This window comes from Schistocerca serialis, chromosome 2, assembly GCF_023864345.2.
Source record: "Schistocerca serialis cubense isolate TAMUIC-IGC-003099 chromosome 2, iqSchSeri2.2, whole genome shotgun sequence".
In the NCBI taxonomy this organism is placed as follows: Eukaryota; Metazoa; Arthropoda; class Insecta; order Orthoptera; family Acrididae; genus Schistocerca; species Schistocerca serialis.
The window spans coordinates 229,641,450-229,668,699 of NC_064639.1; the positions used below are offsets into that span (position 1 = coordinate 229,641,450).

The 27,250-nt window shown below is 42.6% G+C and overlaps 1 protein-coding gene across 1 annotated transcript in view; it reads left to right on the plus strand.

Moving 5' to 3' along the window:
- Nucleotides 1–5,048: 5,048 nt before the first annotated feature.
- The window catches only part of LOC126455494 (glutathione S-transferase 1-1-like), a 37,274-nt gene continuing 15,072 nt past the window's right edge, over nt 5,049–27,250 (plus strand). Inside the window, exon 1 of the mRNA XM_050091245.1 lies at nt 5,049–5,114. The gene's annotated coding sequence lies outside the window, so the exon portion shown is untranslated. The remainder of the gene's footprint in view (nt 5,115–27,250) is intronic.

Consider the following 27,250-nt stretch of genomic DNA (forward strand, 5'->3'; position numbering starts at 1 on the left):
TTCTTCTTCACTAGTCTCACAAAGTTTAGCCAACCTTTCGTCTCTACTAAATTGTGATCTGCGTCCGTATGTGCTCCTGGGAACGTCTACAATCCAGTATCTAACATGGGAATCTTGCTCTGACCGTGATGTAATCTAACTGAAATCTTCCCGTGTCTCCCGGCCTTTTTCAAGTATACCATTTCCTCTTGTGCTTGTTGGACAGACTATTCGCTATCAGTACCTCAAAATTTTTGCAGACTTGAAATGGCTCTGAGCACTATGGGACTTAACTTCTAAGGTCATCAGTCCCCTAGAACTTAGAACTACTTAAACCTAACTAACCTAAGGACATCACACACATCCATGCCCGATGCAGGATCCGAACCTGCGACCGTAGCGGTCACGCGGTTCCAGACTGTAGCGCCTAGAAACGCACGGCCACCCCGGCCGGCTTTTGCAGAATTCAGTTAGTCTTTATCTTCTTTTATTCCAATTACCAATCCCGTATTCTTCCGTAACCCTTTATTCTGTTCCTTCCTCTACAACAGCATTCGAGTCCCCCATGTCTATTAGATTTTCATCTTACACGTTCAGTATCTTCTACTCCCTCTATCTCTTCATTTTATGCTCGCAACGTCCGCATGTGTACCTGAACCATGATTGTCGATGTTGGTTTGCTGTCGATGAGAACAACTCGATCACTGAATTGTTCACAGTAACTCACTCTGTCCTACCTTCCTATTCATAACGAATCCTACCCCCGCTACATCTTTTTCTGCTGCTGCGGATATTACCCTACACTCATCTGACCAAAAATCCTTGTCTTCTTTCTACTTCTCTTCACTGACCTCCACTACATCTAGACTGAGCTTTCGCATTTCCCTTTTCAGATTTTTTAGTTGCCCTAGCACGCAGAAACTTCTGACATTCCACGCCCCGACTCGTAGAACGTTATCCTTTCGTTGGTTACTCAATCTTTTTCTCATGGTCATCTCCCCACTGGCAGTCCCCTCCCGGAGATCCGAATGGGGGATTAGTCCGGATTTTTTTGCCAAAGAAGAGGTCATCATGACACTTTTTCAATTACAGGCCACATGTGTCTTTAATGCAGTGGTTTCCATTGCCCTTTGCATCCTTCTGCTTACTGCCCCATGGGGAAGAGAGTGCCCTGAACCTCCGTCCACTCCTGCGCCGCCTTTGACAAGGCCGTAGGCCTCATGCTGGCAGTTTCGGTCGCCAATGCTGATAACTTTTATTCAAAATTTAAGTATCGGCCATGTTCGAACCCGGGACCGAGGACATTTTGATCACTAACCAAGCACGCTACCCCTTGTCTTTGGTTGGGAACTCCACATTCCCTATTAAACCATCAGTTTCGAGGCTCCATCCACCTACGACGAAGTTCACCAATGACAGCTCATATCTGGCGTCTCCACTCACATAGAAATCGAACAGGACGTCATAGGGGTACTACTGTTTTCATCCAGCTTTTCAAGTCACCCATTCTGAAGACCGAATCCGACAACCTAAATCACCCTTGGTAAGATATTGTAACTTTAGGGTTTTGTAATGGTACGATTAATGTGTGACGAAAACTCCCGTTACGGGCGGTATGGTTGATCAAAGTTCCCTGTGAGACGCGGCGAGTTCTGCGCTTTGGACTCTCAATGAAATATCCCATAACAGTGGTTGCTCTTCATTCTTAGACGTTTCCGATCGTCCAGCTTTCAGTTTTACGGAACTTCGCGAGAAGTATTATCACCCAATCACCCCTTTCCAATTGTACATTCCGATTTGCATCCAAGATGGTGGCTTCCAAATCCAAAATGGCCTCCGTGTTGATAACGTAGCCTCAATGATTTTTTCCATCACCTTTCTCTTACGACTTGGCTTTAAATTTGCGTTTATACATTTATTTTTGTGTTAGAAGCGTGGTTCCACACCTCTGAACCAACCTGTGTAATGTGCTACGACCGTTTTTGCAGCGGCCTACTATTTACCGACTTCCAGTGGTCTTATTCTAATAATTCCTAACAGTAGCTAACACCTAAGAGAAGTGATTTATTTGGGCGTTCAGTTTAGTTCTTTTTAATCTAGTAGCTTCTCACGTTCTTCTAGCCCGCCGTTAAATATAGAATCGAATTCATGGGAAGACCTAAGGATAGTCTTCGTTCTTCATCGACATTTGTTACCTGCGACCCGTCTGAAAACCACTGTCCATCATTGTCTTGACACTAGAGATTATCCAGAGTTGTAAACAGTTTATAAATATAGATCAAGGATTGCAAAACAGTTTCTGCTTCGACATAAAAGTTTTCTGGGTTTGGTACCTCGTCATAATGTAAAAACTGCTGCTGCTATAGAAAAACCAACGTTTCGGCCACGATTGCAGCGGCCTTCTTCTGGGTCTAATGGTCCGTTCTAGCTATGCAGTGTCCTTTATATTTTGTTGTTAGTGTTCACTGCGCATGTCATACGTCATAATTTTAAGAAGGCAGTTAGTTTCATTGGTCACTTAAGGAAGAAGGAGAGGGAACTTTATTTCAATAGGTTATTGCGGTGGAGAGAGAACGTGACCTCTGTTGTCCATTGGCTCTTGTGTTATGTACCATGATTGGTGGCCACCGTCGAGTGAGAAGTTTGCTGCTGTTTAACAACTGCTGGACGTCGGCCGCAGGGCGGCAGTTACTCGCCGGTAGTGCTCGTGCCTCGTGTTGACAGTGCGGTCTGTTGGGCTCTCATTGCTGGCAGCCAAGATGCGGCAAGCCTGAGTCCATCCTCCCTGTTCACGTTGTTAGGGCGTTTAAGTATTTCGATGGCCCCTATGATTTTTCGTTTCGTCATAATCGGCTGCCTGGCCAACACACAGGCTTCGGTGAATTTTATTTCTTTTCCGCAGTCATGGTGATGTTCTGCCACTGCGGATTTGTTGTGTTGCCCTAGACGAATATAACGCTCGTGCTCCCGAATTTGCGTTGCTATTGGCCTACCAGTCTCGCCGATGAATGCCTCTCTACATTCGCATTCCACCTTGTAAACGTCTACAGTGTGTAATGCATCCACCTTGTCCTTAGTGGAGCCTAGCACGTCCTGGATCCTACGACCACTATAGAAGACAGGTTGCGCTCCAACGCGGCGAAGGTGTTTGCCTATTCCGTCAGTAACGTTTTTCACATAGGGTAAGCGCACTGTTGGCTGCAGTTTGTCTGTTTCCTGCTTATCTTTCTTGCTTGTGTTCGTCGACAGGGCTGTGTTTATCGACTTATGGCTGTAGCCACTGGCTAGACACGTTGTGCGTAACCAGTCTCTCCTAGAATTTGTGGTGTTCCAAAGCCTGTGGCTTTCCCAAGTTACTAAGTACTCATAAGTATGTAATCTCGAGTATGTAATTTACTGCGTAATCACTCAAATTATTTAAATGAGTTTGTTTCTTTGAAATTACGTTCAAATTTTCAGTATCGAACTGCTTCTACGTTTCATATCGAAGAAATGGGCACGTATATTGATATTATATAACACAAAAAATTTATGGCAGTAGACAAACACTTCCAGATAAGACACACATTTACGTTTATATTAGTTCCTGCCCTTGTACCAATCTGTATTTTACTCATATTTCCTCTTCGCTTCTGCCTACATCAATTATTTTGCTACCGGAACTGCAAAACTCATCTACTACTTTCACTGTCACAGTTGCAAATCTATGTCCCTCAGCGTCACCTGATTTAATTCGACTTGTTTACATCATCCAAGTGCAGCTCTTTTCGAGGTTCTAATACAAGAAGCAAATATGATAATTTGATACATGGTTTCACGGAACCGTGTTAACAATGTATACAGAGCAAGTAAGAAAAAATAGGCATGGAAAGAGGTCAACGGAAAACCTCAGCTATAAGAATGGGCAGTTTAATAAGATACATGATTTGACATTCAGGTATAATTATTTTGTCAATGGAAGCAGCGACAGAAGCGAAAAATTGTAGGGTAACCAAGGATAAGAACTATATGAAACAGATTGTAAGAAACATTTAATATCCTTTGTGTACACCAACTACATGATTAACTCAAGACAATGAGTGCTGCTGACTGGCATTAAACCAACAGAGTTACATCTTTACTGTATCTCATGAATGGAATACAGATTATTCCGAACAATAAAATCCTGCTCTTGGTAAGTTTTTATTTCTATTGATATTTCTTACTCTTTGGGCCTCTTCTTATATCTTTTTTTTCCTATTAAAATTGGATTTGAGTCTATGAAACTTTTGTTCTTAGGTTACATCATCTTCACGGTTTGGCTCTGGCTAATTAGATGTTATTCTAAGATATTAATTAGACACCAAACGAAAATGTACGTATTCGCCGTACCTTTGATGTACAACTTATGTACACGAGCTTCAAAAACTTATTTCCACTAGCTCTGAAGTCCATAAGAAAATACATATGGCATCCAAGTTTATACATTAATTTTAAAGCAGTGCGCGCGTCGGACGGAAAGTACTGGATCATCCTCTCTATAGGTCATACTTGGCACTCAGTTATATCTTTAATGATGGATAGAGCTTAGATGCTTTTTTCAAGTCCTGCAGGGCTATCAGTGGCCTTGCTACTAGCGTTATGTTTCAGTATCCAGCAACTGCAGCAATTTCCTTGCCTTTTAATAAGCGCACATTATGGATGCTACGACAAGTATAAGAGCCACAGAGCCAGTCTCGTGGCTGTGAATCCGTGAGTGAAAATGTGGGTAAACGTGTAAAAGTAAAGTCCTCACTCAATGAATTTCTGTGTTTCGCAGGTGTAATCTTAAACCTAAAAAAAGAGCCACGAAAGTTTCAAGCAAGAGAGTACAGGAAGTGAGTAGTAACATTTTGAAGAGCAGGTTGGAATATACAAGTCATGGGCTATTCGGCCACAGAGGAAATGTTGCGGGTTGTAAGATGAGTTACGGGCTTTCCACAGAGCAGAACAAGCCGGCATGATAAGCAAGTTTGGAGCGCGCCTTATCACCGCCGCTGTGGGCGCGCGCTGAGTGACCTTGACGCTGCTTCCACATAAAACCAGTAGCAGCCGACAAGTCCGCTACAGACGCAACTTGCCTCCACAGGCAGTTAGTGCTACGCTGACCTCGTCTGGTAAGTAACGTATCAAATGTCATTCTGTACGCACCAAAGCTGTATGGCAGTGAAATGGCTGGTCTCTTCGCCTACAGCGTGTTGTAAAATCTGTCTCGAGGAAGAGAAATAATTCTGCACGTGTCGTAAGAGAAGTCACTGCAATATTTGCGTATCAGTAAAACTGCTGGAATACTCAGAATTTTTTTTTTCGATATTACCGTTTCACTCAGTATTACTAGGCATTTGTCTTTCTAAAGTAACCAAAGATGAAAACGACATCAATGATAGTTGTTTACATTTGATACCAGCTACCTGGAGTAGTGAGTACATTGCAACTCTGCTCCACATACCATCTTTCGGTATTTGGCGGAACGTACTTCTTGTACCACAATAATTTCTGCTTGGTTCCGGTTGTTCGAGAAGGTTGCCCGGGAAAACGACCGTGAAAAAGAACGGCCTAGTGCATTAAGCCACATCAAACATTCAGTTTTGGTCTGTCCCCTATCTGCTGCATCGCAATATCTGTACGTTCTCCGGACCCCGTATATGCACATTGTGCCTGTTTACATTCCCGGAGATGTGAAAAGTCGCTTCATTGTCTGCATAGATTCCTTCCAGCATTTTCCTAGCAAGCTCAGAACTTCTAGACCTATCATCTGGCTGCAAGTTTTCAGGAGTTGGCACCTTGTATCCACGTAAATGCAACCGTTTGTGTAAAATCTTCATCACTGCGCTCTGAGGTATGGCTGTTTCTCGGGAAACACGAGGCCTCGATTTTCGTGGATTGCGTTAAAAAGCTGTACGCACGGTATCAACAGTGTCGTCACTCACCCCAAGTCTGCCGCCACTTGCTTTGTCACTCAGTCTGCCGGTCTCTCTAATCTTCTCGTGCCATCCTTTCATGCCCTTCACATCTGACAGATCTTGACCACAGGCACTTCAGAACCGTCGCTGACCGTGTTTCATGAAACCAGAAAACACGTTGGGTTCTCTCCTAAAAAAATGGTTCAAATGGCTCTGAGCACTATGGGACTTAACAATTGAGGTCATCAGTCCCCTAGAACTTAGAACTACTTAAACCTAACTAACCTAAGGACATCACACACATCCATGCCCGAGGCAAGATTCGAACCTGCGACCGTAGCGGTAGCGGTCGCACGGCTCCAGACTGTAGCGCCTAGAACCACTCGGCCACTCCGGCTCCCTCCTACATAGAGGCCACAGTATAACTCCTGAATTATGTTACCTACAACAAATAGAAAAAATGAATCAGATGCTGCCAGAGCACATGCAGAATAGCATCCATGAACTAAGCTACCATTTGCAGAAAAACCGGAAACATGTGTGGAAGTGTATTCGTAAAATAGCTTTATGCATTGCGCTACCATTTGCAACGAGCCACATAGCTGTATGTAGCATATTTCTTTAGAAACAAATATTTTTAACCAAAGAAAGACTTAACGCTCATTCTGTATATATTATGACTTATGCTAGGACGTATGTTCAAGGATATTTATCAGTATACTACTCTTCGCACCTGGTAAGGAGATGCGATACTCAAGAATCGGCAGGAAGAGGGCTAATATACTGATCAGCAAGAACATTATGACCATCTACTTGATAGCCGGTATTTCCACATTTGACACGGATAAAAGCGGCGACGCGTCGTGGCATGGAACCAGTGAGGCTTGCTAGGTCGGTCGAGGGAGCTGGCAACATTTCTGCACGCACAAGTCACCTACTTCCCGTAAATTCAGCGGAGGGGTCAGTAAGCTCTGTCGCCACGTTCAACCACATCCCAGACGTCTTTGACCGCGTTCGGATCTGGCGCGTTGAGTGGCCAGCGCATCAATTGGAATTCACCGCTATGTTCCTCGAACCACTCCATCACGCTCCTGGCCTTGTCATATGGGGCATTTTGTTACTGAAGAATGTCACTATCGACAGGAAACGTGATCGTCATAAAGGGGTACACGTGGTCTGCAACCACTGTACGACACTTCTTGGTGGTCATGGTGCCTTGTAAGAGCTCCGCCAGTCGAGGTGGTCGAGCGGTTCTAGGCGCTTCAGTCTGGAACCGCGCGACCGCTACGGTCGCAGGTTCGAATCCTGCCTCGGGCATGGATGTGTGTGCTGTCCTTAGGTTGGTTAGGTTTAAGTAGTTCTAAGTTCTAGGGGACTGATGACCTTAGAAGTTAAGTCCCATAGTGCTCAGAGCCATTTTTGTAAGAGCTCCTCCGGACCCATGGATGGCCAAGCGAATGTTTCCCAAAACATAATGGAGCCGCCGCCAGTTTGTCTCCGTCTGTCAGTATAGGCGTCAAGGGGCTGTTCCCTTGGAAGACGGCAGATTCGCGCTTTTCCACCGACATGAAGAAGAAGGTATCGTTATTCATCAGACCGTGCAATGGTCTGCCACTGTGCGAGCGTTCAGTGCCGATGATCATATGCCCATTTCAGTAGTAGTTGAATATGTCGTGCTGTCAACATTGACAAATGCATGGGTCGTCGTCTGAGGAAGCCCATTGTTAGGAGTGTTAAGTGCGTTGCGTGTTCTGACACACTTATAACCTGGCCAGCATTAAAGTCTGATGTTAGTTCCACGACACTTCGCCGCCTGTCCTGTTTTACAAGTCTGCGCAGCCCACGACCTGTGACGTTTGTAATGAGGGTTGCCGCAGAATCCCACGAAGTAAGGATGTAGTTTCACCTTGGTTTCGTCACGTGTTGAAGACTCCTACCACAGTACTCCTCGAACACCCCAAAAGTCGTGCAGTTTCCGAAATGTTCGTATCGAGGCTCCGGCCATCACAATCTGCCCTCGGTCAAACTCAGACAGATCGCGTCCTTTGCCCAGTTTTCACAAGGACAGCACCCTCCCTGATGCTACGTGCGCCGTGCGCGTGTCTGAGGCAGTCATTCCTCGCCAGGTGACGCTGCTGTCTCCTGGGTGGACATATATCGATAGTAGATGTTATGGTTGATCACTGTATGCTAAGGCTTTCGTGGGTAAATTTGTGATAGTCTTAACACATACTTTTCCTAGAACTGGTTTTATGTGACCGTTCCACTTTGATCTGCACGCTTACTCCTAGATACTGTATGTAGTTACCATCGAACAATAATTGGTTTTTCGGCCTATAAATGCTCTTGGTGTACGCACTACACTACTAGAACATCTTTTTCTATTGTACTGCGTGCGTGGCGGGCCCCAGCTTTGGTGCATTGTCTTGAGTGACGTTCTGATGATTGCCTGTGCGCTTTGCCAAATACTATGAAGAGCCAAAATATTATAACTTCCTCCTTAATAGCGTGTTGGTTCACCAATAACGCAGCGATGCTGTGGGACATTAATTCAACAAGTTCTTGACAGATTTCTTGAAACTTTTGTTGTTGTGGTCTTCAGTCCAGAGACTAGTTTGATGCAGCTCTCCACGCTACTCTATCCTGTGCAACTTTCTTCATTTTCAAGTAACTAGTGGACCCTACATCCTTCTGAATCTGCTTAGTGTATTCATCTCTTGGTCTCCCTCTACGATATTTACCCTCCACGCTGCCCTCCAATACTAAATTGGTGATCCCTCGATGTCTCAGAACATGTTCAACCGACCGATCCCTTCTTCTAGTCAAGTTGTGCCACAAGCTCCTCTTCTCCCCTGTTCTATTCAACACCTCCTCATTAGTTATGTGATCTACCCACCTATTCTTCTGTAGCACCACATTTCGAAAGCTTCTATTCTCTTCTTGTCCAAACTAGTTATCGTCCATGTTTCTCTTCCATACATGGCTACACTCCATACAAATACTTTCAGAAATGACTACCTGACACTTAAATCTACACTCGATGTTAACAAATTTCTCTTCTTCAGAAACGCTTTCCTAGCCATTACCAATCTGCAATTTATATCCTCCCTACCTTGACCATCATCAGTTCTTTTGCTCCCCAGATAGCAAAACTCCTTTTCTACTTTAAGTGTCTCATTTCCTAATCTAATTCCCTCAGCATCACCCGACTTAATTCGACAACATTCCATTATCCTCGTTTTGCTTTTGTTGATGTTCATCGTACATCCTCCTTTTAAGACACTGTCCATTCCGTTCAACTGCTCTTCCAAGTATTTTGCTGTCTCTGACAGAATTACAATGTCATCGGCAAACCTCAGTTTTTATTTCTTCTCCATGGATTTTAATTCCTAATTTTCTTTTGTTTCCTTCACTGCTTGCTCAATATACAGATTGAATAGCATCTGGGATTGGCTAAAACCCTCTCTCACTCCCTTCCCAACCACTGCTTCCCTTTCATGTCCCTCGACTCTTATAACTGCCATCTGGTTGCTGTACAAATTGTAAATAACTTTTCGCTCCTTGTATTTTACATTTTCCACCTTAAGAATTTGAAAGATAGTATCCCAATCAAGACTGTCAATAGTTTCTCTAAGTCTACAAATGCTAGAAACGTAGGTTTGCCTTTCTTTAACTTATCCTCTAAGATAACTAGTAGGGTCAGTATCGCCTCACGTGTTCCAACATTTCTACGGAATCCAAACTGATCTTCCCCCAGGTCGGATTCTACCAGTTTCTTCCATTCGTCTGTAAAGAATTCGTGTCAGCATTTTGCAGCTGTGACTTATTAAACTGATAGTTTGGTAATTTTCACACATGTTTTGATTTAGATCTTTCAGTGCTCTGTCAAATTCTTCACGCAGTATCGTATCTCCCATTTCATCTTCACCTACGTCCTCTCCATTTCCATAATATCGTCCTCAGGTACATCTCTCTTATATAGACCCTCTATATACTCCTTCCACCTTTCTTCTTTCCCTTCTTTGTTTAGAAATGGTTTTCCATCTGAGCTCTTGATATTCATACAAGTGGTTCTCTTTTCTCCAAAGGTCTCTCTAATTTTTCTGTAGGCAGTATCTGTCTTATCGCTAGTGATATATGCCTCTACATCGTTACATTTATCCTCTAGCCATCCCCGCTTAGCCATTTTGCGCTTCCTGTCGATCTCATTTTTGAGACGTTTGTATTCCTTTTTGTCTGCTTCAGTGACTGTAATTTTATATTTTCTCCTTTCATCAATTAAATTCAATATCTCTTCCGTTACCAAGGTTTTCTGCTTGCCCTCGTCTTTTTACCTACTTGATCCACCGCTCCCTTCACTATTTCATCTCTCAAATCTACCAATTCTTTTCTGATGTATATCTTTTCCCTATTTTGTCAATCGTTTCCTAATACTCTCTCTGAAACTCTCTACAGCCTCTGGTTCTTTCAGTTTATCCAGTTCCCATCTCCTTAAATTCCCACCTTCTTGTAGTGTCTTCAGTTTTAATCTACAGTTCATAACCAACAGATTGTGGTCAGGTCCACATCTGCCCCTGGAAATGTCTTACAATTTAAAGCCTGGTTCCTAAATCTCTATCTTAACATTATTTAATGTATCCGAGACGTTTCAGTGTCTGTAGGCCTCTTCCACGTATACAACGTTCTTTCATGATTCTTAATCCAAGTGTTACCTATGATTAAGTTATGCCCTGAGCAAAATTCTACCAGGAGGCTTCCTCTGTCATTTCTTATCCCCATTGCATATTCACCTACTACTTTTCCTTCTCTTCCTTTTCCTACTATCGAATTCCAGTCCCCCATGACTATTAAATTTTCGCCTCCCTTCGCTATCTGAATAATTTATTTTATCTCATCATATATTTCTTCAATATCTTCGTCGTCTGCGGAGCTAGTTCGGATATAAACTTGCACTACTGTGGTAGGCGTCGGCTTTGGGTCTATCTTGGCTACAATAACGCGTTTCTTGAAATATGTGGCTCTAAATATCTGCGCACACCATTGGCGACCCCTAACGCATTCCATTGGCGGTGCCAAAAAAAAAAAGAAAAAAACTTAGTTGGGGAGCATCGAACGTAATATGTCATTTCGTCAATAGTTCATATATATTTCATAAGATATTATTTCAAACAAAACGTACAGGGAAACAGAAATAAATACTTATTACAACAGAACCATTCTTATGCACAGTGAGAGTTTGATATATTCCTGGAGAACATGATAGCAAGCGTTTGTATAAGAGAGAGAGAGAGAGAGAGAGAGAGAGAGAGAGGTTGCTTTAGCTATCTTTTTCCCATGGCTGCGTGAGATACAATACGTAACACTGACTCCGCAAATCTCTCTTGTACACATATATGCACACGGGTGCACACGTATCAACAGCACAGTTTTTCACTGCTCACAGGGTATATGCGATCACTTTTACGTGGCAGACGTAAGCAGGGGTTTTTTTTATGTATGGTTGCTTAAGATACCGGTGGAGATCGGACCTGAACTACCACGTTAACGACACTGCCAGTCTCAGCCAACAGCTGCGCTCTACCCGTTACCGAATAATTTGTGTGCTCAGCTTTGCTTTGAGTTGTGCTTGTTGGTTGTTTTCTTTTCTTATTGTGAATTGAGTGCAGAGAGCAATCTTGTTCTGTCACAGCGTTCGAATACGACTCTCACAAAACCAGAATACATATGTCCATTATTACATCGGTTCTGCCTTCCCGGGAGCACAGAACACGGACGTAGGCTGCCAGCCCTGTGAGAGGGAGGCGTGCCGTGTCCTCCCATGTGCTCTTTTCCCATTGACTGCTAGAGCATGTATAAATGATTCGAACTCGTAATCTGGATTTTGCGAAACAAATTTAATCAAATTATGACATTTAAAACTAAAGGCACTGTACTCACCAAAAACAGCAACTCCATGACTCTGGGATGACAGCTTCAAAATACACTCCTGGAAATGGAAAAAAGAACACATTGACACCGGTGTGTCAGACCCACCATACTTGCTCCGGACACTGCGAGAGGGCTGTACAAGCAATGATCACACGCACGGCACAGCGGACACACCAGGAACCGCGGTGTTGGCCGTCGAATGGCGCTAGCTGCGCAGCATTTGTGCACCGCCACCGTCAGTGTCAGCCAGTTTGCCGTGGCATACGGAGCTCCATCGCAGTCTTTAACACAGGTAGCATGCCGCGACAGCGTGGACGTGAACCGTATGTGCAGTTGACGGACTTTGAGCGAGGGCGTATAGTGGGCATGCGGGAGGCCGGGTGGACGTACCGCCGAATTGCTCAACACGTGGGGCGTGAGGTCTCCACAGTACATCGAAGTTGTCGCCAGTGGTCGGCGGAAGGTGCACGTGCCCGTCGACCTGGGACCGGACCGCAGCGACGCACGGATGCACGCCAAGACCGTAGGATCCTACGCAGTGCCGTAGGGGACCGCACCGCCACTTCCCAGCAAATTAGGGACACTGTTGCTCCTGGGGTATCGGCGAGGACCATTCGCAACCGTCTCCATGAAGCTGGGCTACGGTCCCGCACACCATTAGGCCGTCTTCCGCTCACGCCCCAACATCGTGCAGCCCGCCTCCAGTGGTGTCGCCTGTGTCTATGTGCCTGTGGTTCTGTCAGTGTGATCATGTGATGTATCTGACCCCAGGAATGTGTCAATAAAGTTTCCCCTTCCTGGGACAACGAATTCACGGTGTTCTTATTTCAATTTCCAGGAGTGTATTTAGTAGGAACGGTATTGGAAATCCATTCCTTGCCAAATAAATCTGTCACTCTCAAATTTAAATCTTTAACTTTACACTCAAAGGACTTTTCACAGGATAGCATCCCTAAGGCACTCAGTCGTTCTTCTTTCACGGTGTTTCGTAGGAACGTTTTAATTGTCTTGAGCATCGAAAAGCATCGCTCAGTTTCTAATGTCGAGATAGGCGTCATCGTTAGCAGTTTCAAAACTTTTAGCAGTCTCGTCGAATGTGTCACAAAGTTCATCCTCTAGAATCAGCGAAAGAAACGGAACTCTGCCAGAAACTGCTCTCAACTCAATCTAACGCAGAAGACGGGAAGGTCACCCTTCTAATTTCTTTTTTCCAGAAATTTATATGTGTCTGTAATTTCAACGTATTTGTGTGGAAAATTTGTGATGTATTTGTCAAACTGATTTACATCAAATAAGTTGGCTGCAATGAGGTATCCATTGAACTGAAAACGTAATTTTGTTTCAGAAAGGATGGCAACGAGCATTTCCAAAGCATCTCTTTTTTTATGCCCATCATAATTCCTTGGCTTCTTGGCAGGCATCTTTCCGTCATTTTCCAAACTAATGTCGTTAAGGATTGAGTCAATGTCATCTCTGATGTTTTGCGTTACCACTTCAAAGTTCTGGATGTCTTCTGCTGAAGCTGATTACAAAGTACGTCTGTATGAGGAATTAACTTATAGAAAATGAATTCGTTATCTTGCAGTCTTTTTTGTATGAACCAGCTTTTTCAATGATAGAAGATAGTTTTATGCTCTCACTTGTTTCAGTGACTTCCTTGACAGCAACAGGATCTTTCCTGAATGAGATTTTCACTCTGCAGCGGAGTGTGCGCTGATATGAAACTTCCTGGCAGATTGAAATTGTGTGCCGGACCGAGACTCGAACTCGGGACCTTTGCCTTTCGGGAGCAAGTGCTCTACCACCCTTTTTTTTTAGTCGTTTTCGTTCGTTGTATCTGGTCGGTGCGGACGTCGCAAGACATCCGTTTCAATTCGTCGTTGATCCATTAACTCAGTTTTTTATTACAGAAGGCAACTAACCCTCTGACCGAACACGTTGAGTTACTGTGCCGGCAATGAGCTAATCAATCACGACTCACGCCCCGTCCTTACAGCTTTACTTCTGCCAGTACCTCGTCTCCTACCTTCCAAACTTTACAGAAGCTCTCCTTCGCAGGGGGTACTGGCAGAAGTAAAGCTGTGAGCAGGGGACATCAGTCGTGCTTGGGTAGCTCAGTTGGCAGAGCACTTGCCCACGAAAGGCAAAGGTCCCGAGTTCGAGTCGGTCCGGCACACCGTTTGGATCTGCCAGGAAGTTTCAGGATCTTTCCTGTTTTCAAAAAATATCTTTTACCACTCCAGAATGGTAATTCCATCTCGTGACACACACACGGAGTAGGCTTATTTTAATAATGCTGTGCAACAGTTTTGATCTTTGTGGAGAGTAAAAAAAAAAAAGAAGAAATACTTGTCAGATGTGCAAAATAGATGAGGGCTTTGCGATTAACAGAGGCTGCCATAGATATAACAAGGTTGAACTGATGCACATAGCAATGGATGTACTTTTCAATTAGGTATTTGTCTTTCATCAGTTTCTGAACCCGATTCGACTTGCCTCTCGTAACGTTTGCACCGTCGTAACTCTGAGCTATTATTTTGTCTCGGTCATCGCCAATTAATGGTTCAGTTTCTTTCAAAATACTCTCCGCTATAATATCAAGATTCTGACTTCCTGGATTAACGAAGTTCCAAAATCGTTCAACAGGTTTCCCTCAACAATGTAACGCAATAGAAATTCGTAAGTCACATCTGCGGTTTCATCCACGATTATTGCAACATAATTGACACGTTTTATCTCTTTACGAACTTCATCATGGTACACTTCCAACATGCATTGCAGTAGTTCGTTCTGAACAGTCTTAGAAATGCCTTTGAACACAGATGCTTGACTAAGATGAACGTGAAGATCTTTATCCTGTTCCACACTGAAGTGAATTATCTCACGGGAAACCCCCTTATTTTGAGAGACATCATGTTCATCGTGGCACCTAAGAGCCAGTTCCAAAGCACCACAGAACTGAATACAGTTTAGAATTAAATTCAATATATATCTATTCTTTTCTACACGTCTGCTGTGGCTGTCAGTTGTTTGTCTACATTGGGAATCTAATTTCTGCTGAATGTTCATTTTGGCTATAAATAAAAGACTAAGCACATTATTCATGTGTCGATTTGACATTTCATGTACTTTTATTTTAGACTATACATGCCCAAAATCAGTTATTTTGGTCTTACCGCAATGAACGTCTCCCCCAAATAACACGCAAGGAAAACAAAAAACAGCGTTGCTTTCTTCACAGCCACAAATCCATTTGTTCTTTGGTAAATTTCTGGATTGAACTTACGGCGTCGATTTTTTGTTTGCTGTCCGCCTGCTTGTCTGGAAGGTAACGTGCTGGCCTCCTATGCAGGCGGGCCCGGGATCGTTTCCCGGCTGGGTTGGAGATTTTCTCCGCTCGGGGACTGAGTGTTGTGTTGTCCTCATCGTCATTTCGTCCTCACCACCGGCGTGCAAGTCGCCCAGTGTGGCGTCGACCGAAGCATGTAAACAGTAATCTGCCGCTGCAGTTTAGTGCATAAGTGCCTAGTGATGGGCTAACGAACAAGAGTGTCTGCAGACTATGTTGTTTTATGACATATGGATATGTGTGCTCGCAATATGTAACAGCGTCACGAATATATTTAATCGTAATGCCAACGACAGATGAATTTGTCAGCTCATTTTAAGTTGACATGGCTTAAAGCCACAAAAATGTAAGTAACATGCTTTCGCAATTGCCTTTTTTCATTCTGTGTAATCGGACGAATATCAAGATACACAACAATTTTGTTAAATAATTTATAAACCTGTCACACATCAATTTCAATAGTGGACTTGTTGCTGAAGCAACAGATTTTCGGTTTTTCGAACGCCAATTTAAGCTGACTTTTAAAGCCGCTCAAAATAAGCGGTTCTGAAATAACCGATTTTTGGCTTTTTGTCCATATTATATACTGTAATAAAAGTAGAAATCGAACGAAGTTAAAAAATTTTATACTCTCAGTTTTGAAATCCACAGAATCAAAAATTTAAATTAATTAGGCAAATAAAAGAAAATTTCGTCCGTCCACCGTTCGCTTTTCTCGAAAAGTGGTAAGTTGTTAAATATTATACAAAAAGCACCAGTATTCTCCTATTGATTCCAATCTTTGAAATGCTGCTCAAAAATCATGGTGTAATCGATAATCATAGCACTATTTTGGCATTACAAATAGTCAGTGGTAACGGGTTGAAAACTGAGGTTGAAGAACATGTTTTTCGTGTTAATTTGTCCTTTTTCAAGGGCTACAAGCAGATAAAGGCGTATTCTCTAGGCACTGGCAGCAGATCAGTTACTTCCTATGTTTGTTGTGTACTATAAATAAATTGCGATAAATATTTTAATTTATGAATGTTACCTTACTTTTCTTCCTCCTTTATTATTTTATAAACACGGTAGGTATATCTTTAATCTTTTAAAGCAAATGAAGCGTTGTACTTCATTGCTACATCACTTTCTAAAGATATTTCAAGGCTAGAGGTGGTGCCATTCTGCGATACAATGGACTTCCGGCGGCGGCAGCGAGGTTCCTTCACAAAATAAACCTTAACATGAGCAGACAATGAAGCATCTGTCAATTTTGAAACTTTCTTGATCATCAATATTAACATACTTCGTTCCCTTTTCGTTAGGTTCTGTGTTCGACCTAGTCTTTCGCTATTAATTAAAGCGCCTCTTTCTCTAAATCGCGATATTGCGGACTACACAGCTGTCCGATTTCTTCCAACAGCATCAGATATTTATGAAAATGATTTTCATATTGGTAATAACTATTTGCTTTTCTCTATAATCCTTTCTGGTAAGCTATAGGATTGGTAAGTAGGGCACATGGACTACAGGAATAGACTGTTGACCCCATTTAGTTTCACCACATTAATTAAAACAGAGCATTGATAACAATAAAATGATTAATTAGCATTTGCTAATTGCGCTGACCTTCACCAATTACTCAATTGCATAAAAGGAATGAGAATAACCCAAAAATTTTTGAAAGAAAAACAGCTTTATGGCTCCAATTTAAAAAAAAAGAAGATTACTTTACACAAATATAACTTTAACATAACTGCAGATCTGAGCTCACTAGTTGTGAAATTAAGTCAATTATCAGGCCTTGTGAATATGAAAATTAACAATTTGTAAAAGCTATTATGTCTCAAAAGTACTCAAACAGCAAAATCTCATAAATATGTGAATTGCCCACTATGGAAAGCCTTCGGCAATATGATGTTATGATAGCCTGAAAGACCTACACAGCAAACAGCACATTCTCGACGTTTGGCGTTCACGACGGCCGCGCGTCTGAATTCCGTGTTGGAGAGCTCAGGTGACAACAACAGGCAGGAGGGCCTACGCACACCAATAGCGGCTTCTAGAACACACGAAGCCAGTATTAATACACAGTACACTGAAATGTTAAAACCAACCGCCAAGCACTGGGTAGCGCGAAATGCAGGAAGAGATGCTAAACGTTACAGTGTGACAACCGCAATTACAATTAAAGCAACAGTTCATTAAACACTCTCCAATGACGTGAAATTTCACTAGATAAATTTATAAACCACAACTAGCTCAAAGTGATAATGACTACACAACCCGCTTACAAGCTTAAATACCAAAGCAACGTTTGACATCGCAAAATTGTTATTATAATTGCAAACAAGGAAGAAGTTTACAATTCCAATTTAAATTAGCGGCTTAAGTTTTATACAGAGAATAAACTTCGATTCATAAATCTGACCACTTAATATATTAATAATAACAATAAAAATAACGAATAGCCGAATATAGGTCACACTTGTAATTCAAGATAAATGCAACGGAACCAAGGGACAGTGCAGTCACATGGACTTGCAATACCTACTATCCTGGACCCACGCCCAAGCGGTTTAAGGACTAACTAGCGAAAATCAAAGTGGCTACAAGGAGCAACCACATTCAAAAGTTCCACCACAAAATGGCTCACCCTCTAAAGTTAGTCCAGGAGCTCGCACTTAACATGCACGCCAGGGTGAACTCCCGCGCTCTCCCCAGGATTCGAGATAGACACAGCTCTTACACAGACTGTACGTTGACAGGTGACTGCTTCCACACTCCAGTTCCGCTCGCCGCCAGACGCAGGCGCCGGAATGTCAACACGGTGCGTCCTCGCAGTACACCAAGTGCCGACTGACTACTTGCGATGCTCCGTGCGCTGTCTTCCCTCTGTCACTGCCGCCAACCGAGTCTCCGTCACTGTCCCCTACCGAGTCTCACCTCGCGAGCCGTGGCCATCCTAAACACAGGGCGCTAGCCAACCAGGACGCCGCGAAGCGCGTAACTTCGACAGAAAAACTATCGTGTCATGAGCATCGCAGGAAGTCACGGCTCACTTTGCGCCCCTTTGAGGCCCATTTTGCTGTTGCACGACATTCACCGCGTATCAGAACCAACATTCGCGACGTGCTGCTTGGCGCTGAAGGCATTTCGTGCTGCAAGCGGTTCGTTATTCGTTTCTGTGTTTGCATTTCTGGCATTTGTAAATCTGCAATCTTTGTGATAACTTCACATGTGGCAAATTCTTTTTGGTGTGTGTGTGTGTGTGTGTGTGTGTGTGTGTGTGTGTGTGTGTGTGTGTGGTGCTTTGCACAATATGGTGATGTACAAATTACCTAAGTGCTGGATATATTTTGGAATATTCGAAAGATACAATCCTGCAACTTCGCAACAAAATCGAGCGGAATTTTCGACGGTAACAACACGCCAAAAATACTTCGCCACAGTGGAAGAATAAAAATCGAAAACGGACGATAATGTAAAGTGTATCTTGAAAATCATGTGAACAGCCGTCTGATGATGAACTTTCCAGTTCGAAACCAGTAACGGTGCTATTTACCTAAATCAATAGCAGTATTAATAATGACTGGTTGCTGGTCTTCTTCATTGTAAGAATTAACCTACATTAATTGTACACAGCCACGGACTCACCATGTCAGTTTTAGACAAAATAGCATTTCTAGTAGTGTATGAGTACTTCTTTTCCAGTCTGCGAAGCCAACTGGTACAGAAACTTTGTCGGCCGGTGTGGCCGAGCGGTTCTAGGCGCTAACAGTCTGGAGCCGCGTGCCCGCTACGGTCGCAGGTTCATATCCTACCTTGGGCATGGATGTGTGTGATCTCCTTAGGTTAGTTAGATTTAAGTAGTTCTAAGTTCTAGGGGACTGATGACCTCAGAAGTTAAGTCCCATAGTGCTCAGAGCCATTTGAACCATTTTTGAACAGAATCTTTATTTACGTTTTGCAGAAGGCTAATTTGGTTACCCCTTTCATATACAGATGAAGTAGGAAAATGCATAACGGTAATTTACGAAATAACATCTCTGGTTGTGATCTTTAGTTCTACTCACTAAGTTATTCTACATGAACAACAGTGTATGAATACGTTTTGCAATGACTGTATATTGCAGGACACCAACGATAAACACGATGAAGGGAACGGCGCGGCAGCATCTCGGCGACTAACTGATATCGCATTTGTGTGGTTATTTACGTGGCAACGCTTTACTTCGATTACGTAACTCAAAGTCACTCGAGTCAGAGATGCTTATCTCGGACGGTAGAAGTTTTCGAGTGCGCGTATCGAGCGACAGCGTGGTGCAACTGCTCACACAATCTGCTGAGCGACCAGAGGGGGCCTAGGAGACAGGTACTGTGTTCAGGACCCAGAGGATTAAATCGCTTCTCGGCTCTTATTTCTTAAAAATTTCTAGAAAAGAAAAAAGAAAATAAAATAAAAATACGTAAAAGTAAAATAAAACAAAAAATCAGGCTTCAGAAAATTGTTGCTCAAGCAAAAAAATAAAAAAAAAAAGAGAGAAGAGAATCCCCTTACTTTGCAGACGGTAAACATATTTTATACAGGGTATTTCTGACCTTGTAGGTGCTCTTTTGTAAATAAGTTCTTAATAAAACGGTTACTTCACACTTCAAGAGGTAGCCATCCCATCGCAGGCATAAAAACGCAGTAGTAAGCAACTGTATTCACGTCTGGTGTTCAATGCATGTCAGCCATCATATACAATAAACCATGATGGCCTTGTCCACCTAACATTCTAAAAAAATTACTGTTTTTTCAGTTTTCAGAAGTGAAAAATATACATATAGGAAATAGGAAGAAGAAAAAATGTTTTCCTTATTAAAACGTGATAAATGTGTTTGAGTGTCATCAATTATCCTCCAGAATTACTGTTTCCTTCATTAACCGTTCCTTAACTCGCCAGAGTTACTTACGCTGAGGTGAAAACCGTCAGCCGGCCGAAGTGGCCGTGCGGTTAAAGGCGCTGCAGTCTGGAACCGCAAGACCGCTACGGTCGCAGGTTCGAATCCTGCCTCGGGCATGGATGTTTGTGATGTCCTTAGGTTAGTTAGGTTTAATTAGTTCTAAGTTCTAGGGGACTAATGACCTCAGCAGTTGAGTCCCATAGTGCTCAGAGCCATTTGAACCATTTTGAAAAACGTCATGAGATACCTTCTAACATCGTATCCGACCCCCTTTTGCCCGGTGTAGAGAAGCAACTCGACTTCGCATGAATTCACCAAGTCTTTGGAAGCCCCAGCAGAAACAATTAGTTATGCCACCTCTATAGCCGTCCATAACTGCGAAAGTGTTGCCATGGCAGGATTTTGTGCACGAAATGGCCTCTCGAATGTCCCATGTCGGGCGATGTGGTGGCCAAATCAATCTCTCGAACTGTCCAGAATGCTCTTCAAACAAGACGCGAACAATTGTGGCGCAGTGACATGGCGCATCCATGAAGTTCCATCGTTGTTTGGGAATATGAAGTCTATGAATGGTTACAAATGGTCTCAAAGTAATCAGTGAAAAACCCTTCCATGTCAACTTTTGCAAATATAGCTGATTCTGTACTTCCACCACTTCGGAAAGCAAACTGTGACACGATAAGAAATTTGCATTTATAGAAGCAAATCATTTCACAAATCGTTTACTATCAAAAACAGTCTTGATCACAATTTATTTATTGCGGTAACCGGTTTCGACCACTACTGTGGTCATCTTCAGACCAATGAGTAAGAACCCGCATCTGCTAGAGAATCATTGAGTAGTGATTCTCTAGCAGAAGGAGATTCGTACTCATTGGTCCGAAGATGAAAACGGTAGTGGTCAAAACCGGTCACCGTAATAAATAAACTGTGATAAAGACTGTTTTTGATAGTAAATATTGATCACTGTTCACTCCCATAATGTATTCAAAAGTAATTTCACAAATCGGTTTTTGGATGGCGAAATCAGGAAATAGGCTTGTGGTTTTCCACGTATGCCGGCCACTGCGACCGAGCGGTTCTAGGCGCTTCAGTCCGGAACCATGCTGCTGCTGCGGTCGCAGGTTCGAATCCTGCCTCGGGCATGTATGTGTGTGATGTCCTTAGGTTAGTCAGGTTTAAGTAGTTCTAAGTCTAGGGGACTGATGACTTCAGATGTTAAGTCCCATAGTGCTCAGAGCCATTTGAACTATTTTTCCACGTATTTTGTGCTACCAATTATTAGCAGAGGTATAATTCTTGCCCGTTTTAAATACTGTGTTAAGTGTCCGAACGCGAAATCTTGTACACACTGTATACGTTGTTTTCGCGAAATCTTGTACACACTGTATATGTTGTTTCAGCACACAGACTGCTAAATAATTTACGCTTTATGACATTTTACCTTCTAGTTTTTGCACTCCTCAGAGATCTCATAATCAAGGCAAATAGAATACACTAAAAGACCGACTATCATAAGACTCACTTTATATGGACACATCAGTGCTTTCGATAACTAAGGAAAGAAGAAAGGTGTGCAACAGACGGATGAGCCGAATATCGTGAATAGCATCAGAAATTTCTGAATATGGTTTATAGGTTCGACTTTGCCAGCTCAAATATTGTCCATTGCAGGCTCACGGAACTTAAAGCAGCTGTGTTAGACGTTACACACTTATACTGCAGCACTGCTGTGGAACCTCCGACAGCAATAGTGATATTTACACTGGCTGTCTGCGATAAATCTGCGCCCGTGAGAAGAAAAATGTCACTTCACAACAAAATCTTACACAATTATATTGATTAACAACCCATCCCTCTATGAAATCTCTCTGATAAACAAAATGATAGAACAAATGGACTTAAAAGGCTAACAAAGTATGTTCAGAATGAATATAGTAGGGTTATGTGGAAGAAATGCTATGTTTGCTACTGACAGCCTGCATTTTATATCTTCTCCACTCCGGCCATAATTAGCTATTCTGCTGCAGAAATAACAAAACTCACATGTTACTTTTAGTATCATCTCCTAATCTAATGCCCTCGGCGTCGTCGATTTAATTCGGCTATATTCTATTAACCTTGTTTTACTTTCATCGATTTTCATTTTATAATATCTTTTCAAGATACTACGCACTGCGTACATATGCTCTTCGTAGTTCTTAGCCAGTCTCTGACAGAATTATAAAGTCATCGTCAAGCTGCAAGTTTCTTATTTCTTCTCCCCAGGTACTAGTTCCCTTTCCAAATTTCTCCTTGGTTTCCTTTCCTGCTTCCTCAATTTACAGTTTGAATAATATCGGGGATAGGCTACAATCGTGTGTGACTCCTTCCTTAACATTGGCGTACCTTTAATATCCTTGGATACTGATGACTGTACTCTGGTTTCTGTACAAGTCGTAAATAACTTCTCGGTTCCTGTGCTTTATCCTTGTTACCTTCACAGTTTCAAAGAATACACTCCAACCCACACTGTGAGAAGCTTTCGCTAAATCTACAAATACAGCAGAAGTAAGTTTGTCTTACCTTAACCTATCTTCTCAGATAAGTCGTATGGTCAATATTGCCTCGTGTGTTCCTGCATCTCTCCAGAACCCAAACTAATTTACTCCAAGGTCGCCCTCTACCAGTTTTTCCATTCTTCTGTAAATAACTCGTGTCAATACTTTACAATCATGAGTTCTTTAGAACTAGAGTTATTACATTTTTCCTGAAGTCTGAGAGTATTCTACCTGTCTCATATATCATGTACACCAGGTGGAATAATTTTATCGTGGTTGGCTCTCATAATGATCTCAGGTATTCTGAGGGAATGTCGATTACTCCAAGGAACTGCTTTCCACGTAGATCTTTCTTAGCTCTGTCAGATTCTTCTCCCGCTATCATATCTCCCACCTCGCGTTCACCTACTTTCTCTTCTATTTCTTCAACACTGTTCTCAAGACTGTTTCCCTTACGTAGTCCCTCTACAGATCCCTTCCGTCTCCACAGTTTCCTACCTTTTTGTATTTTCTTCAGTTTGGATCTGCAGCTGTGCCGTTGATAACGAAAAACAATAACGGTCACTAAGAGCACCAAGAGAGAGACAGGACCAACAACAAGAAAAGTATTTCTAGAGCATCAGTCCAACATAAAATCAGGATTGAAGATGTTTAAAGTTCAGTTAGGATGTTTACAATGTCAAGTAAATGATTAGCAAAAGTCCATGTGGGACAATGGATCTGTGAATCCTGCTGCAGTCTCATCATATGTTTCGGACACGATATTATTCACGACTTGTGCATCTCGTATGCTGGACAAAACCAGAACCACACATTGGTAAGGTTTTTTGTGCTGCTTATAATTGTTAAGCGATTTAATGACATGCTAGAGATAATAGTTTTTTTTTTTTTTTTTACATTTTGACCGGATCTTGGAGTAATAAAGAAAGTGATTTATGGCCCTGATCAATATGACAGCCTGATTAACACTATTAAAACAAAGCAACCTCCATTCGTCGTTAAAACAGCAGTAAATGAATACATTTTGAACTTTAAAGACTGGTAGCCACAATTTTTCAAAAAGACTGTCATCAGAGCTACTAATAAACAGTCTTTCAGATAAGTCTTATAAGAGCTGACTTTCACATCAGCAAAGAGAGGATATGTTACTGCTTACACGTATATAGCTGGCATGCACAGAGAAGTCTTCAAGTTGTACAAAGGAATATATCTGTGATAAAAGTGTGTAATGGAAACGTTCCTGTCAAAAAGAAGAAACTTGAAGATGCTGCCAAGATAACACATTATGTGCCTGACATATACAGATAGTTTTATAACAGTATTTCACCATGGCATACAGCTACCACTAGTCAGACTACAGATTACGACAATGATTAAGGCCGCGCGGGGTAGCCGCGAGGTGTAGGGCGCCTTGTCACGGTCCGTGCGGCTCCCCCCGTCGGAGGGTTAAGTCCTCCCTAGGGCGCGGGTGTGTGTGTTGTTCATAGCGTAAGTTAGTTTAAGTTAGATTAAGTAGTGTATAGGCTTAGGGACCGATGACCCGAGTAGTTTGGTCCTATAAGACCTTACCACAAATTTCCAATTCTTTTTTCCCCAATGATTAAGGACTCAGAAACTCTGCAAGGACTCAAAGATCAAGAATTTGTCTTTTTGAAATTTAAATACGTCTCTATCACTTATCCGTTTTTTGCATTTTAAGGCAATAAAAGTCCTGTAATAAACAGTGGGAACATCGCTTGCGTATTATTCTCACTATTTTACTCAGTGGAGACAAAGAAGGGAATGATTCCACCTGTTTTGAAAATATATCAGAGTTAAAACAAAGATCGAAAAACTTCACTAGTGGAATATTGCTACTGTGGTTAAGTTTGTAAGTTAATTTAAGTTTCTTCATTCTACTTTTAGTTTGGTTGCTTTGAAGTTTTTTTCCGAATACAGGTTCAAGTGGAATCTTTCCCTTCTTGGTCTCACCGTTCTTTTTACCCTTCGCAGAAGATGTCGAAGCACCAAGAGTGCCGTCCACATTGACAAGTGATTTGTAAACCAACATTCGCCGGCGACGACGAAAACAACGTTTACGCATCATTGTAAGAAGCAGTGCCTCAGTGGCTGTTCACTCAAATCGAGTGAATGCGCTAGACAGAACAGTGTGCTATTTATAGCATCAGTCCTGGCGCACGCAGCGGATGTGGACTCTTATCAGCTCCCGCAATCGCACTGGAAGTGAGTTTTCAAGCAACACGCTCCTAGTAATACTAGGTAGCGTGTTGCTCAAGATATACAACATTTTTGGAGAACGAAAATCTCCTCTAGAAAAATCAACACGGTTTCTGCAAACAGAGATCTTGCCAAATTCAATTCGCTCTGTTCCTCCATAAGATCTATAGCTCTGTAACTCAGGTTGATGCGGCGTCTTTGACTTCAGGAATCCTTTTGGTACCGTCTCGCTCTGCCGCAATTTCCGGAGTACCCCAAGGAAGTGTGATACGGCCATTATTGTTTACAACATATATAAATAATCTAGCAGAAAGCGTCGGATGCTCTGTAAGGCTGTTCGCCACTGAAGCGGTTGTCTATAACAAAGCAGCAACTCCAGAAGACAGTATCGATTTGCAGAATGACCTGCAGAGGGCTGATGAATGGTGCAAGCTCTGGCAGCTGAGCCTAAACGTAAATAAATGTAACAACATCTACATCTACATCTACGTGATTACTCTGCTAATCACAATAAAGTGCCTGGCAGAGGGTTCAATGAACCACCTTCGGCCGGCCGGAGTGCCCGTGCGGTTCTAGGTGCTGCAGTCTGGAACCGAGCGACCGCTACGGTCGCAGCTTCGAATCCTGCCTCGGGCATGGATGTGTGTGATGTCCTTAGGTTAGTTAGGTTTAATTAGTTCTAAGTTCTAGGGGACTGATGACCTCAGAAGTTAAGTCGCATGGTGCTCAGAGCCATTTGAACCATTTGAACCACCTTCAAGCTGTCTCTCTACCGTTCCATTCTCTAACAGCATGAGGGAAAAACGAGTACTTAAATTTTTCTGTGCGAGCCCTGATTTCTCTTATTTTATCGTGATACGAATAAACAGGAAAAGAAAACCCTACTGTTCAATTGCACTATCGATGAGAAAATACCGGAAGCATAATTTACTGTAAAATATCTAGGAGTACTTATCCTGAGCCCTCTTAAGTGGAATGACCACGTAAAACCAAATAGTAGGAAAAGCAGATGCCAGATGTTAATCATAGTATGAAACTGAACGAAATGTAACTCATCCACGAAGAAGTGGCTTATAAGGCGCTTGTTCGACACATTCTTGAGTATTATTCAACAACATGGGATCCTGGTCAGGTAGGACCAATGAGAAGAGATGGAGAAGATCCGACGAAGATCGGTGCGTTTCGTCACGGGATCGTTTAGTCGGTGCGAGAGCATTACCACGATCCTCAACAGACTCCATTAAACGTCGTTACGAGAGAGACGTCTGCATCACGGAGAAGTCTGCTATTGAAATTTGGAGAGGGAACTTTTCAGGAAGAGTCGAATAACATATTCAACGTACTACCCTAATCGTGTGGACTCAGCTAGTCACAAGTTGCTCAATTGTACGAATGTGAGCTCTTGCGGCTATATCCATTAATATAATATTCTCGGGTTTCAAGCCGCATCAAGTGGTTAACTGCCCACGAGCTTTCAGGAGAGATCTCTGCCATTGTCAATTAGTTAGCCACTTGACAATGGCCGAGGAGGTCTCTGCCGAAAGCTCGTGGGCAATTAACCACTTGACGCAGCTTGAAACCCGGAAAAATTTTATTACGTTTCTCCATTGTTTGACTCATTTTTTCGTGCTGCTTTACGTGATACTGTATGCTTTGGCGTTTTGCTATGTATTCGAATCCAACTGTCTTCTGCTTGCAGTTTCCTTTTCAGCACTTACTCGGCTACTGCTTGAGATGGTTCTGCATACACTAACAGTGGCATTTGCTCTGGGGTTTGTAACCAACTGTCACTGACAAGCCGTAGCACTCATCTCCACTCTGCGTCTTTTTACGACCACTCTTTTGCGCCGTGTTATGCGATTGTGAGTGGTACACCATTCCTTGTATAGGCGTTGTATAGGCAGCACTGATACACAATCCAGTCGCATAACTTTACTGAAATGTGGCGGTGGACATACCCAAACACTATAGCCTCTTTCTGCCGTGCTGTCACGTCTTCACGTGATCCATGTTACATCTTAACCTGTATACAATCGGCTGGCACCCCTCCCCCCTTACGCACACACGCACACACACACACACACACACAAAACCACTTTATTACGATAATTTACGCCAGCATTTAGGGTCACGTGACCGTCTGGTAGCAGTTCTACACCATATAAAACACTCCAAAGCTGTGAGACTCTTTTAATGGGGCGACTAGTATTTTGTCTGGAGAGATTAACATCGAGTGCTCCCCAAGGAAGCGTAAGAGGACCATAATATTCTCAAGACAAAGCGAAGTCAGTGATACTGAAACGTCCCCTTTCAACAATTATACAAGACTGTGCTTAACCTGACACACAATATTTTTAGCGCAACGCAATCTGACTTTCAAAATTTCC